Genomic DNA, 16,694 nt, shown 5'->3' with positions numbered 1-16,694 from the left:
TCTTCTTGTTACTTACCAAAAGTGCGCATTCACCAGTGATCAGGATTATTGTATTTATGGGCTATTCGAACTTCATAGATCACGGTTAAATTGCAATAAAGACATACACACACACACACACACATATATATATATATATATATATATATATATATATATATATATATATATATATATATATATATATATATATATATATATGTAAATATAATTATGTTATATGTATATATATGTATATATATATACATATATATTTCAAGTGAAAATAGTGAATAATAAATAAGTAATAAATTAGGTGAGGAACAAATACAATCTTGATTTTTTTCTACAAATATGGTTTTGAAAGTACATAACACAATGAGCGTGACATTTTCAACCTTTTGACTCACTGCGAGGATTGAAAAAGAAATCTAATGAAGGCTTATTGCCATCATTATTTTCATTAACAGAAATTCAAGAAAGATATATTTTGGGATGCTTGAGAGAAATACTTCTACAGTTCTCGCTAAATTTGAATCACATTCAAGAGTTCCAACAACCTACGTGCTCTGAACGTAAACAACCTGCCTGGGAGGGAACTTCTCCTTCGGATGTCTGCCTGGCAAATGAGTGTCACAAACTTCCAAACGAAAGAAGAAGTTTCTTCCCGTAGCAGGGTTATGACATTCTCTGCACGGAATTCCTTGCCTCTCTCAGGCAGGATTTAGATACGTTAGAAGTCTAAAGGACTGTTTATAAACTGTTGATTTTAACGTCCTTGAAACTGAAAATGTACAGGAAAGCAATAAACCGAAAGTCTTTTATATTTTTCCTCTTAATCACTGGAAATTGGTCAAGTTGTAGTGACATAAGACAAGATTTTGAGATCGCAGTAAACTATAGTTTTTATTGAGTTTATTTTCTTTTGAATAGCCAAAAGGAACTTTAGTATGACAAGTTATTTCTTTTGTGTTTTTATATTTGCAGACAGGAGATAACCATACAGTTATAAACGATATATTGCTTCAAGTAAAGTACCTCAAAGGAAGGGAAATAATAATTCAGAACTTTTGAAAACGAGTAACATTGTTTATGATTGACCACGACTTCAGAACACATTATACTATATATATATATATATATATATATATATATATATATATATATATATATATAAATGAATTTTTATCACATCACCGTGATTCATATACAAACGTCCTTTAATATCCAGTTCGCTCTACCTCGGAAATAAGATATTTTCATATATGTTAACCGAAGGGGGAGTTTTTAGTTGAGAATAAGTTTGTCTCGTGGGCTCGAACCACGGAAGACAAGAACTCAGGACTACAGTGACATGATTTTAAACGAAATATATATATATATATATATATATATATATATATATATATATATATATATATATATATATATATATATATATATTATATATATATATATATATATATATATATATATATATATATATATATATATATATATATATATATATATATATATATATGTGTGTGTGTGTGTGTGTGTGTGTGTATGCACACACACACACACACACACACATATATATATATATATATATATATATATATATATATATATATATATATATATATATTTAATTTACGTGATATAATAGTATTGTGATAAACTATGCAAAGCTAATTTGTTTTAGAAATACTAAGAGTGAATGGATTAATCAGTTGACTGTCATCGATTTACAATTGTATTCTTTTATTTTGGGGGTAAAGAAAATCAGAATTATCAGAAGAACAAGTCTTCGGTCTGTTCTATTTCGTTTCATTTATTCTTTTATAAAGTAAGATTTACACCGAGTTTCGCGATTTTAAATAGTGCTGACAGAAGATTAAAAAAAAACAGAAAAACTGTGTTTTTAGTAGTAATCTGAGATGGGTCTGTGTCAACTGTCTGCATTTAATTTTAATTATTATAGTAAGATTTACACCGAGTTTCGCGATTTTAAATAGTGCTGACAGAAGATTAAAAAATAGAAAAACTTTTTTTAGTAGTAATCTGAGACGAGTCTGTGTCAACTGATTACATTTAATTTTAATTATTATAGTCACTAACGTGAACGAGAAAGAAGTCCTCGGGTTCGTACGGTTAAATCTGAAATGTTAGAAAACATGCCACTATTACTAGCATTTTGTTTTTCCATTCAGAAACTCTGAAAGGGAAGGTTGCAGCGCTCAATTAAATCAAACGTCCATCAAAACCCAGTGCCGGTTATTGCTGGCGAGTCTAAGCCAATTTAATTACAGTTCGTTCCTACACAGTTTTAAGGGTACTTTTCTGTCAAAAAAAAAAGGTGGGTCCTTCTGAATTACTTTCTAATTCATTCTCCGCGTTATTGGGAAGCAATGCCTGGGATAAATGTCGCTTTTTAAACTTTTTGTATACCTAAGCTCAGGGTGCTGCTATTCGGGTTTGGTTTCTCTGTCTGTCTGTCTGAATATGCGAAGGCCAGTGAACTATTTTTGATGAAATTTGGTGAAAAGTGACGTTGGTTAACCCCCCCTCCCTCCAGATGTCCTGTTATTGGGTGTCCTCGCGGGTGGGTGGGTGGCTTGACGAATTTTTGTCAATGATACCTGACCACATGTTCATTCGTATCGACCAAAAATTTTATCATCTGGGTGGAATCCCCGTAGGGGGTTAGTGCTGTCCGTGCGCCTCATGCGGTGCAATGTAGGCATTACTTAAGGTTATTTGCAGCGCCCCTTCGGCCCCTAGCTACAACCTCTTTCATTCCTTTTACTGTACCTCCGTTCATATTCTCTTTCTTCCATCTTACTGTCCACCCTCTCCTAACAGTTGATTCACAGTGCAACTGTTTTCCTCTTGTTACACCTTTCAGACCTTTTCACTGTCAATTACCGTTTCAGTGCTGAATGGCCTTAGTTGCCCCAGTGCTTGGCATGTATGCCTAAAATCTATAAATCAATCAGTCTGGGTGGAATCACCAAATGGATATTTCTGCCAGGTTTTGTGAGAGTCCATTCATCCTTTCTTGAAGTATTTTGTTAAAAAACACACATACGTGGATACCACCAGATGAAACAAATAAGTACTGATATGGTGACACTAGCGGAAGTATGTGCTCTTTATGTTACTCCAAACAGATGATTATTTTCGGTGCTCATTGATGAATATCTCACCTTTTACGGGGTCCCATTCAATTTTACTAAAGTTTATGCAAGGACAAAAGGAAGAAGAAAGCAGTATTCAAGCACTTCAGATTTTGTAATAAAAAAAAAAAAAAGTCAAAGGCATCAAGCCTCGTATTCACAAGTTGATTTGCTCATAAGTGAGTCTCCTTGGATGAGATATGATCTGTACATTTTCGCCAATTTTGTTTTGCTGGTGTCGTGTGTCCTCTTTCCTTAGTCACCTTCAATGCTGTTGACCGATATAGAACCATTTCCTGGCCTGTATATTTATGTGCAAAAGGCAATATTGTCATTAGGGTTTATTAGGTATATTGGCCTTTTAATCTGTGGTTTTGTGAAGAAAGTGACACGACATCCAATACCGGATGATGATGTTATTAACTTTTATAACATAGATCCAGTGGGTTGAAGCCTGAAAGAAACGAGTAAAAATGAGAAAACTAAAAGAAAAACTAGATGGACATAACACTAAAGGAAGCAATAAAACATTGAAAAAAGAGAAGAGAAAGAAAATAAATCAGCCCGTGTCAGTATAGAAAATGGTGTCCTGACGGGTGTTAAGTTTCCGCCTGAGGGAACAGAGTACTCTCGTATGATGATCAGTGGAATAATGGCCAAATGACACCTACAGGAAAGAGCAAAGGAAGGCATATTTCAGCCGAGGGAGAGGACGTTAAGGGAAGCGGGAAGAGTTCACTCACTTCCCCAGACTTACTTCCTTTTCATTGAATCGTACGGAATATGGGAAAAAGCAAGTTATCTGAATTACAAAGCAATATTCGAAACACGAAACATTATAAATCTTAATGACATGGTTGATAAATATATATGTATGTATGTATATATATATATATATATATATATATATATATATATATATATATATATATATATATATATATATATATATATATATATATATATATATATATATTTTGTTACGCACATTGAATAAAATATTTTTAAATGTTTTTGTCAGAAATTATTTTCTTCAATGTAACCTTATACATAGAGAACAAATACACAAAGCAACAATTGGCAATTGTTCAGAAATGCATTTTAGAGTGATGTTTGCAAGGATATTTAGCAAAAATGTCTATTTACATCGGGCATTACAGGCCTCAATAGTTAGAGAGAGAGAGAGAGAGAGAGAGAGAGAGAGAGAGAGAGAGAGAGAGAGATCAATATATATTAAACGTGACAGTTTTAATTGAAAATATTCTTCATATTCCCTATTAGTTTTGCAGTTTCTAGAGCTCAAATTTTTATTCCGATTCGCAGAGTTGTTATTTTATGCATATTCCGATGCAAAGAAATCATTAAAAAAGATAAAATCAAGAATAATTTACCCCAGAGAGTATATATTCGTACTGAGTTCTTAATATTTAATGCACACAAAATTGCAATGATAACTTCTTTTCCTAAATAAAAGGCTTTCATGTTTGCTTCCAGTATTGTTTTAAAATCTTAATTTTTTTCTCTTTTTCTTTCACAGAATAATTTTGTTTTCATTAAGACCAACATCTTCCTTCTCTGCTGTGAGAGAAAGATTTAAGCCATCTGGGACTGGGAATAACGAATCAGAAATTAGAAATCTATAGCATATCTGCTGTCAAGAAATTATACTCCTGTAATTAAAAGCAGGAAATATCGGAACAGAAAACTGGATAAAGCGTTCACTTTTCAGACAATTATATATATATATATATATATATATATATATATATATATATATATATATATATATATATATATATATATATATATATATATATATATATATATATATATATATATATATATATATATATATATATATATATATATATATATATATATATACATGTATTTGTATATATATATACATTATATCTATGTATTATATAATACATTATATACATAATATATTATATATACATATATATTTATATATATATATATATATATATATATATATATATATATATATATATATATATATATATATACTGTATATATATATATATACATATGTGTGTGTATATAGACATACATATATTATATATACACATAGTTATATAAATTGTTCTGTGCAACTTTAATAGAAACCTTTGAATTCTCTGCTTCATTTGTAAGTTTATATTACAGTGATTTAATGCAATGCCATTCATCGAACAGATAATTCCTTTGAGGGAATAAAATTCCTTTGATTAAATATATTGCTTCATCAGGAACTAATGGGTGATTGAGATATGCCCCCCCGAAAACCATCAAAGGAACAAAATGCCGATTTTTCATCGTTTATGAAGGAACACCGTCTCGCGGGGGTGGAGGGGAAGGGAAGGAGGGAAGGAGGGAGGCACTGGTTGAGTTGTGGTCTCATAAATCACAGAAGACGATCATCAAGGTTCTAATCACCCGCCGTAGATTCGGTGTATCAATAAAACCTGAAAGAAAATCGCTTTTGTTTTCTTTACGACGTTTTTATGAGTTTCAAGGAAGGCTGATGCTCTGCCTTTTATGTCTTCAAGGACGATGGAAACAACAAGGGCGAGAGGAGGTGACGTGCGGACATGAGAAACGCTGTTTGTTTTTCTTTATTTGTTTTTTTGGGGTCAGCCTTGGCGTCTCCCTTTTCTGCCTACCTGCCAGGGTAATTGGATAGGTTCACAAAGCCCCGTTTAATTTCACTTGTTCTTCTGTGGGTACAAAAGAACCAGTGTTGGGTTATTTTTCCGGGAGCGTGCGAGATATTAGGTGACATGACTAATGAACTTGAGCTTTCCTTTCTAGAAATAAAGTAGATTAATCACTCTCTCTCTCTCTCTCTCTCTCTCTCTCTCTCTCTCTCTCTCTCTCTCTCTCTCTCTCTCTCTCTCATACACATACATATACATTTTAAGAATTATTTTCATAGTATGAATTTTGTCAAGGAATGTGAAGACATATTCGATTAATGATCTGCTTCCGTTAATCATGTTGATTGACTTCGTTATGAGTATTAACAATCATGTAAGCATGACCTTATTATACACATACCTTATATACAAACAAAAAACTCCTCTAAATCCTTTCCAAATAAGAAATTCTCAAACGTCCAAACACAGTATATGACCGTACTCAAATTCAGATGTGGAGCGGACAGGTACAAACAGAGAAGCGAAACAGCCGAAACTGGAAATCTGGAAACGTATATACGAGACTAAAAGTAAGAATGAAAGGGATGTCATAAGCTAAGAATATCTTAGTTTAACCAGACCACTGAGCTGATATTTTGCTTTCATATACCTTATTTTTCTAAATATTCTTGGTTAACAGCAACAGTCTTCTAGCACAACGAAGAACCAGATATTTAAATCAGGCATAGGTTAGAAATACGGTTTTTTTTTATGTGGAAAGGAACATAACTGACGGTCAACACGACGGAGGGTAATTTTGTAAATTAAAAAAACTGAGGATGATAATAAACAAGTAAACAATGCGCAGAAGTTTATTCGGCGCAATCGAGTTTTCTGTGCAGCGTATAATCAAGGCCACCGAAAATAGATCTATCTTTCGGTGGTCTCGGTATAATGCTGTATGAGCCGCGGACCATGAAAATTTAATCACTTCCCGGTGGTAGCCTGTCCTATATTGTTGCCAGACGCATGATTATAGTTAAGTTTAACCTTAAATAAAGTAAAAGCTACTGAGGCTAGAGGGCTGCAATTTGGTATGTTTGATGGTTGGAGGGTGGGTGATCAACATTCCAACTTGCAGCTTTCTTGCCGCAGTAGTTTTTAAGATCTGAGGGCGGACAGAAAAATTGCGGACAGACAGGCAAAGCCGGCACAGTAGTTTTCTTTTACAGAAAACCAAAAAAGAACGAGAGTTGAAAACGTATTTGTTTTGTGCTGAGATAGTGATAAAACCATATACTTCTTCATAACACTTTCGTTAAACTCATACTCAGAAATAATACATTCAGCAGGGCTTCTTTCTCTTTAGATCTTGGCGCAACATTCTTTCAACGAAAGTGATCTTTCTCTTTAGATCTTGGCGCAACATTCTTTCAACGAAAGTGATCTGCGTTAAAGAGTCGCCTATCTAGCAAACCTAAAAATTCAGATTAATCTGTGATTTGGAAGCCCCAGAATTTTCGTAACCAGCTAAATCTATTCCAGCATTCCCTATTTACAAATTCACTTGACAAACACGTTTCTGTTTTAGCATTCCTGTCAATTGATGTTTTAATTTGTACAGTCGATCGTACTTGTAGTATTTATGATGCCTAAGCATTGACTCCACAAAAAATTTTAAGAATTTGAACAGTAGCAGAAACTGTCACCAGATTTGAAAAATATCCGTAGAATTGTTGATTACTTTCTTCCAGTTTTTTTTTTATATCTGCTGTGCAGTGATATAAACTTTCCCTACGATTTCTAAAATTCTTTTGCCATCAGGTAGCTCTGAATTATCGCTCATAAAAAATTCTGTTTTTTTTTTCAGTTAGGTAAAATGTTTTTCTGACGCCTCCGTACTACTTCTGTACACATCTTTGAATATCAAAGTTTTCATTTAATACTGTGAAGAATGATCTCAGAATCTATAAACGAGGACTGTAAATAAGCGGAGCCCTCAAAAGTATTTTATAAAATATCAGATAATTTAACATTTCGATTAGTGTTAGACTAGGAAGAAGCGAACTATCTAGTGTTCGTAGATTTTCTGTAAACTGAATAAATGAAATTTCTGTCATACCTCTGGACAGTAACGTCAAGGACATTCAAAATACAATTTACTTTTTCAGCAACTGTGGATTTCACAGAAGGGACTAAATTATTCAATTTAGTTGGAAATTCCTGAAAGCTTTCTAGATCTAGCAAAATACTGAAGTTGTCATCCACATATCTAAAACAGAGCAGGTTTTGTGGAGAAATTCCTAGAGGTATTTTTTTGTCAAAGGATTCTATAAATATATTGGTTAGAAGAGGAGATAAAGGAGTGCCCATGTGCCACTACACATTTATATATATATAATCCTTAGCTAGAACTAAACTTGTATTTGTACATAACCATATTAGGTTAATCGTCTTTGAAACGGCAGAACGACAAAATAATTTTCTAATTCGTCTTCTAAAAAATATTATCTCTAGACATTTTAGTGATTTGATCAGCTATTAAAACTGACCATGTTTAAGCCAGATTTTACCCACACTGTTTAACATGTTAACAAAGTCAACTCTATGTGTATGTTTGAAATGCCTCCCACTAAAAAGAGTGACCATTGTAATAGGCCATTTCAATAAATTATGTGAGAGATCCTAGATATAATGATTTTGTAAGCCTAAACCAAACCATTTCAATAAGTTCGGGGGAAATGCCGAGATGTCAGCCGCTTTATTAACTAACCATAAACATTTCGAGAGGATTTAATTATATCTATTGTAATTCAAATTCACCGTTCATAAATGATCAAACCCAATCTTCGTGTTAATGGAAAAGGCTTAATTTTTTGGAAAAAGTGCATATATATATATATATATATATATATATATATATATATATATATATATATATATATATATATATATATATATATATATATATATATACATAGATAGATAGATAGATATACACACAAGCACACACATACCACGCCCACCCACACACACACATATATGTAATTTTATATATATATATATATATATATATATATATATATATATATATATATATATATATATATATATATATATATATATATATATATATATATATATATATATATATATATATATATAATGTGATGAGTATATTGAACGAAACTGAGTATTCATGATAATATCTCACAATACAGAGTTCAGATATCTCTCCGTTTGTCATGCTTTCAGCGATTGAAAGAAATTTATTAATTGCTATGTAAACGGTCAATTTAACATATCAATTAGGGACGAAAGAAATTCGATCTTTCTTTATAAAATCCCCAGTAATGATAGGACATCACTGGAAGTTAATTAGCGATGACGAATACAAGAAATCCAATCATTTACTTATGCCTTATGCTTATTTAGATTATTTTAACATTATTAAACAGATAATGTGAAATTCTTCTGCATTCAAAACATTCTCGTGTTTGGAGAATGCTTCAAGAACATTACTTGACGCTTCAAACGTAATCCGTACATAAAATAAGTAGAAGAATATTCCACCTGAATTATTCTTTGGAGAAAGAACTATTAAAATATTGTGAGTACGTAATACAGCTAACTAACCCGGAAGTTATCAAAGCCTTTTTCTGCCCCTGATCCCCGACTCAGCATTTTAAGACTTAAAGAGACCAATTTCCTTCTCCTCTTATTTTCACTGGAGGTTTCTTTTTAGGGAGAAATTCATTCTTGAAAATTGATTAAGCCTCGGAAGGATGTTATTAATTTTTTGTTTACTGCTATATGAATCTTAACTTATTCCATTGACCTTGCTTTGAAGAGCTTTCTCTTGAGACGCAACAAGCATGTATGACTTATTCGCTATTGTAACTCAGTAGATGAAATCCATATATACAGGTTCTGTGACATGCGTTAGTACTTTACACTGACAAAGAGAACGGTGACAGTTATACACTGACAGTATTTTTTTCATTGTGAGAGCCCATGGCACCACTAATTACAGAATCGTTCTGAATGCTTCATCTACAGTGTATGGGAAAGCAAATTTTCCAACCGGTCAACACTGAAAATGGCTTACCTTTCTATGATAATAGAAGGTTCTTTAAAATTAATACTTATCTGACAACTCAATGATGACCTTCATGAACTCAGCGCGCTTAAAGGAAGTGGCTTAATAAGCAATAAACTATCACTTACAAATGTTTATATAGCCATAGGAAAAGTGACACTGATCAATTGTTAGGAATGAAGGAGGTAAGACATTCTTTTCATCGCCTTTTTCAACAACTATTTTCATGACGAATTTGTTATCCCTGACGCTATTTACGTGTAAATCAAGTATATTAAGAATCATTTTGTTATTCCAGTGTCAATCGCATTAACAAAAATGAGAATTTAGTAACCAAAATTTGTAAACAATAAAATAATCAACTTTTCTCACTACTTATACTGAAATTACATTACAGAAAACAACAACAAAAGAGGTCGCTAAATTTCCATGAATTTTTAATATCCCGAAACATTAACAACAAACGAAAGGCATTCATTGCCTGTTGACAGGATCAACCCATATCTGAGCAAGGTCAACATAAAATTTGGATCAGTGGTCCCGGTTCGTCCCCCTTTGAAGAGAATTGATTAATTCTTGTTCCTGAGAGATTATTTTTTGGAAAGGAGAGATTTTTCTCTTTCTTTTCAGCCTTCGCAACAGAGCCCTGTCATTTTCATTTAAAGAGAATGCCATTCGACTCTGTCACTTTTACTTGACGTTTAGATCCAATTTCTGCGAGTAACAATAGAAATATTGTATTCATCTGGGCATGGTGAAGCTTTCCAATTCCATTGACTCTTTTAATGTAATTCCAGTGAAGATGAATAGTAACAGAACATATTTATCATTTTTGTGGGAGTCATATTAGATGCTAATTGCTTGAATAATAGCATTACGAGACAGTTCTGCCGGCGTTAGTAAATGGGTTATCAAATTTAATTAGCGGGATCATATTCCTGAACTTTAAAGATCAACATTTCAAAAGATCAAAATTTCAACTGGTTCAGCCCTTCAAAATGTCGTGGCAACTTGCGAGCGTATGTGTGTGAGTATACATTTATGTGCATGGTATACTGATATTAACATAATATTTGAATGAATAATACAGTGGAATTAAATGCAATTGTAATATTCGTTTATTTATACCTATAATGTTTTAGGGCCTTAAGGCTTACCAGCCGAAGGCCTTGGCCAGCTCTGAACAGCCCCACTTTGCTTTTAATGTATCGACCTCCGCCCTGTGGGAGCATTCTCTCCTGAGATGTAGTTCTTCTTTGGAGGGGTGGGTAGAGCTCTCGGCTAGCACGCTGTTGGCCCAGCGTTCGACTCTCCGACCGGCCAATGGAGAATTAGAGGAATTTATTTCTGGTGATAGAAATTCATTTCTCGTCATAATGTGGTTCGGATTCCACAATAAGCTGTAGGTCCCGTTGCTAGGTAACCAGTTGGTTCTTAGCCACGTAAAATAAATCTAATCCTTCGGGGCAGCCCTAGGAGAGCTGTTAATTAGCTCAGTGGTCTGGTTAAACTAAGATATACTTTTTTTTTCTCCTGCGATGTAAAATGCCCTGTGCTCGATTTCGGATGAGGGGAGGTGGTTGGGTATGAACCATGAAAAACTTTCGCTGAGTGCCTTGTCCCTAGACTGCTGTAATGGCCCCGGCCAAGGTCAAAAGGGGTATACACTAGAACTTCAGAGCAAAGACTTATTGGGAGCTAAATGGTTGACCCCATTCCTGCGCCACTCAACGATCAGAAAAGTCATACAGTTGAAGCTAAAGTATCATCAACAAAGTAGTGGTATTCTAAGAGCAGAAGGCAGTAAAGAAGTCTCTGAAGAGTCTGGTTCAAGGGGAAATGCCTTTCCGACACACACTATACGCACTTGTTAGAAACCACTTGCTTTTTTTGTTTCCACAGCCTGCGGTCGTGAATTTCGATAGTAATCACAAGGAAATTAATGTATGTGAATGATATATCAAGAGACAAGTCCATTTTCTTTGTCGTATCATAGTGATGAGCTGATTTTGATTCAAAGTGCTGAACTTGACTTCAATCGCTATATGTAAAGCAGTCAAATTCAGTTTATATTTCTCTTGATAGCCGAATGTGTAATTCGACTATCTACTTTTGCATCAAACCAAAATTGTATTGTTTCGATTCCTGACCTGGCAAATACATGTATCAGTTATTAGTTCCCATTGAGTGTCAGTTAATTCGATTGTGGTAACCTATCACATCCAGTCAGCCTGAGTTCAGTTCTAACAATAATCCGCTTTAGACAAAATTTTTTGCATTATGTATATATATACATGAGGAAAATTATTGAAAGATATATATATGTATATTATATATATATATATATATATATATATATATATATATATATATATATATATATATATATAACACACATATATATATATATATATATATATATATATATATATATATATATATATATATATATATATATATGCTGTGTATATATTTTATCATTATATAATATATATATATATATATATATATATATATATATATATATATATATATATATATATATATATATGCTGTGTATATATGTATATATATAAATATATATATATATATATATATATATATATAAATATAGATGTGTATATATATATATGTATATGTATATATATATATATATATATATATATATATATATATATATATATATATATATATATATATATATATATATATATATAATGATAAAATGAGAAAAAGTCAGGATCAGATTCGTCTCACAACAGAAAAGAACTTAGTCTTCTTCTGTTCAGAGTCCACTTTTCCTTTGAGATTAATCTAATGGGAGGTCATTCTCCAACTAGATCATTCTCCATCCTTCCTTGGAGCACCGGTTATGCGAGGTCATCATCAAGCTTTGAAAAATAGATGGTGATAATAGTGAATGGAGCTCTTGAAGGACTTCAGCTCTTTCAAACTACCTTCGCTTCCTCCTCTCATTTTGATTGTTCGCCTGTGATACTGTCAGAAAAAAAAAGAAGGCAATTTAGATACATATCTAATGGATTCTGAGCCTTAGAGGTATTCTAGCCTCCTTTCAAGTTGTTGTTCCATTGAAGTACTTTTCCACTGGACTTTTATTGTGAAAAATAATTATAATTTATATTATGTGCACTATCTTTCCTCTTCAGTATAGACTTCAAGTTTTTTTTTATTGGGAAAAGGTTTATGGCAGAGTAAACATGATCACAAAAATGATAATGGGACGTATAATGTATAATTTACCTCTCAAGAATACAGTGACATTGCAGAAAAATTGAGATAAAAAGTACATGTTAAATTATTTTATGATACTTTTAGCAAATGGTAATTTCGTAGAAGCGGCTGATTTCAGTTTTTTTATTTTTAGGTCATGTAATATTAAAGAAGGTCTTACTCTGACCTAGAGGAGTAATAAGTAAATGTGTGTGTGTGTATATATATATATATATATATATATATATATATATATATATATATATATATATATATATATATATATATATATATATATATATATATGTGTGTGTGTGTGTGTGTGTGTGTATGTATAAATATATATGCATATTACAGTAAATTTTTCTTATCTTGCAGGAGAAGGTCTTTTAGGTTAGGTTACTGTCCAAACTCTGTTTATGACTAACCACATTCTGCAAAATAGAATACTTATATCAGCAAAGGACACCTATTTAATAACGGTAGTCAAAATTGAATTTCAAAACACTTTCACGACTTTCCTAATTTTCGTGGATGGCTATGATTTGCATATATATTTATATATATATATATATATATATATATATATATATATATATATATATATATATATATATATATATATATATATATAGTATATATATATATATATATATATATATATATATATATATATATATATATATATATAATGTGTGTGTGTTTTGTGTGGGTATTATGTATATATATTTACGTATATATCTATGTATATATACACATCTTTATGGTTACTATATTTTTTGCAAATTGATTTTCAAAACTTTTACTCTGCTCACTTATATTTCGTTGATGGCTATAGTATGATATATATATATATATATATATATATATATATATATATATATATATATATATGTATATGTATATATGTGTGTGTGTTTGTGTGTAAGTGGTAGTAACCGGTCACTTTATGGCTGGTCGATCGACCAGCAAAGTTGAGTACGTTAGACCTGATCACTACTGTGCTGTCGGCACAAAAGCCTTTTACCAAAAGGACCTTTCATAAACCGGATGGGTAAAACAATCTGGCGCCACTCGCTTTAAATGGAAGAATATGTACGGTGCAAAAGACATATACTCACACATACACCCACCCACACACACACACACACACACACACACATATATGTATACATATATATTATCTCAACTGTGAAATTCAAAGACTTTAGTATTATATTTTTCTGACTGTCACCGAACAACCATATATCCTCTGACTCTGGACGACAAATTATGTTTGGGGTTCCAGCTAAGGTATAAAATTTCTGATTACCTTTTCCTTAGGCTAAAGGTTCATTTCCCAGTATGATAGCTTTTTGTGGATTTTAGAAATTGTCATATGAACCACGTTTCCAGAGATTCTTTATATATATATATATATATATATATATATATATATATATATATATATATATATATATATATATATATATATATATATATATATATATATATATATATATATGAAATTTTGGTCATACCATGATTTATATACAATCATGACGCTACAAATGTCGTTTAACATCCAATTCACGCTACTTCGGGAATATCCCCGATGGGCAGTTATCATCGAAGGGGAATTTTTCAAATGATAAATGGATCGGCACCGCCTGGTCGGGGATATTCCTGAAGTAGCGTGAATTGATATCAAATGACATCTGTAGCTTTATGATTATATATATATATATATATATATATATATATATATATATATATATATATATATATATTTTTATAAATATTATGCTGTTATCGATGTATTTAGGTGTAGGAATATTAGTCAGATTGACCTCGATAGAGAACATCTCTGCATAGGCTAGACAAATCAAAATAACAATCACTGTCAGAGACAAAGCGCATAGGCTGGACAGTTCATAAACAAAATATGCAGCATTAGGGACCTAAGCCTCAGAGAATTTTGTCATGTAGTTATGGTGGAAATGGGAAGCTTTAGTTTGCATTCGGAGATGCCTTTGTCAAGGTCACCAGTCAAGAGTTTCCTCATCTCGGGAACGAAGCGAGCCAGAAGATAATTATGAATAGGTGACGCTGTTTAGGGCCTGATATTTTGTTCTTTATTACTTTTTCCTAATATTCATAGTGCTCTGGGAAGACTGCCAGAATACGCTGAGGTTCGGTTTGCGCAGCGACTGCATTTTCGGTAAGTCCAAGATTGTTGAAGCTTGCATTGACTAGTTCTTCTTCTGTGTTTCTCATTTTCTCTTTGTTTTCTTCCTTCAGCCACCACTTGGGTATAGGTGTTTGTTAGATTAAGCCAAATATTATATTGGCTTCAACGTTATTCCAGTAAAAACATAGGTAAGCAACACAGTTTTAAAAACTTTTGTATCTTCGAATGTTTAAGAATTTCTAAATTCAAATTCATCTCAAATATTCTCTGTTAGGTTAATTACTCTCTAACTGGCGACCTTTGGCTAATTAACGACTGTCTTTGAGGTTAACTTTGGCTTCAAGTGGCAGGTTACGTGTAATCTTGGTTTGCAGGGCCAAAAATTACGTAAATTGAATAATACATGATCAGCCAAGATATATATATATATATATATATATATATATATATATATATATATATATATATATATATATATATATATATATATATATATATATATATATATATATAATATATTATCGCACAAATAAAGCACGTGGATGTCAGAGATAAAGCGAAAGATAAAACAGCAGCTTCGCCCCAGAATTGTGTCATGTGAGGCCGGAAATGGGAAGCAGTTTCACTACATGTGCCACCAGTCTTTCCTATTCCACGAGCCTGAAGATAATTATGATACTCCTGTTTAGGGCCTGTTATTTCCTTCGCTTTATTCCTAATATTCATGTGCTCTACTTGTGCAGTTCGGTTTTGCTGCATTTTCATGATAAGATTGGGCAGCATACTCTCTCTCTCTCTCTCTCTCTCTCTCTCTCTCTCTCTGTGAATTGTTAGCTTTCAGACATGAAGGCCACTTCAAAAAAATATGAAAACTGTATTTTCATTATGAATTATCTCTCCTCTCTCTCTCTCTCTCTCTCTCTCTCTCTCTCTCTCTCTCTCTATCTCTCTATATATATATATATATATATATATATATATATATATATATATATATATATATATATATATATATATATATATATATATATATATATATATATATATAACTTATCAGATAACAAGGCCACATAAAAAAAATTGCAAACTTTATCATCATGATGGATTGATATCAATCTCTCTCTCTCTCTCTCTCTCTCTCTCTCTCTCTCTCTCTCTCTCTCTCTCTCTCTCTCTCAACTGTTCTTTGACATTGCCACTTCAAAAAATATGAAAACTGTATCTTCATGATATATTCTTCTCTCTCTCTCTCTCTCTCTCTCTCATAAAAAAATTGCTCTCTATATATATATATATATATAGACCATATATATATATATATATATATATATATATATATCATATATGAATTAACTTTCAGATAACAAGGCCACATAAAAAAATTGCAAACTATATCATCATGATGGATTCGATAT

At 31.9% G+C, this 16,694-nt stretch overlaps 1 protein-coding gene across 2 annotated transcripts in view; it reads left to right on the top strand.

Annotated features, from left to right (window-relative positions):
* The window catches only part of LOC136853460 (uncharacterized), a 456,271-nt gene that overhangs the window by 131,322 nt on the left and 308,255 nt on the right, over positions 1-16,694 (top strand). The window lies entirely within an intron of this gene.

This window comes from Macrobrachium rosenbergii, chromosome 27 (assembly GCF_040412425.1).
Source record: "Macrobrachium rosenbergii isolate ZJJX-2024 chromosome 27, ASM4041242v1, whole genome shotgun sequence".
Lineage (NCBI taxonomy): Eukaryota > Metazoa > Arthropoda > Malacostraca > Decapoda > Palaemonidae > Macrobrachium > Macrobrachium rosenbergii.
This window is presented reverse-complemented; position numbering and strand designations above follow the sequence as displayed.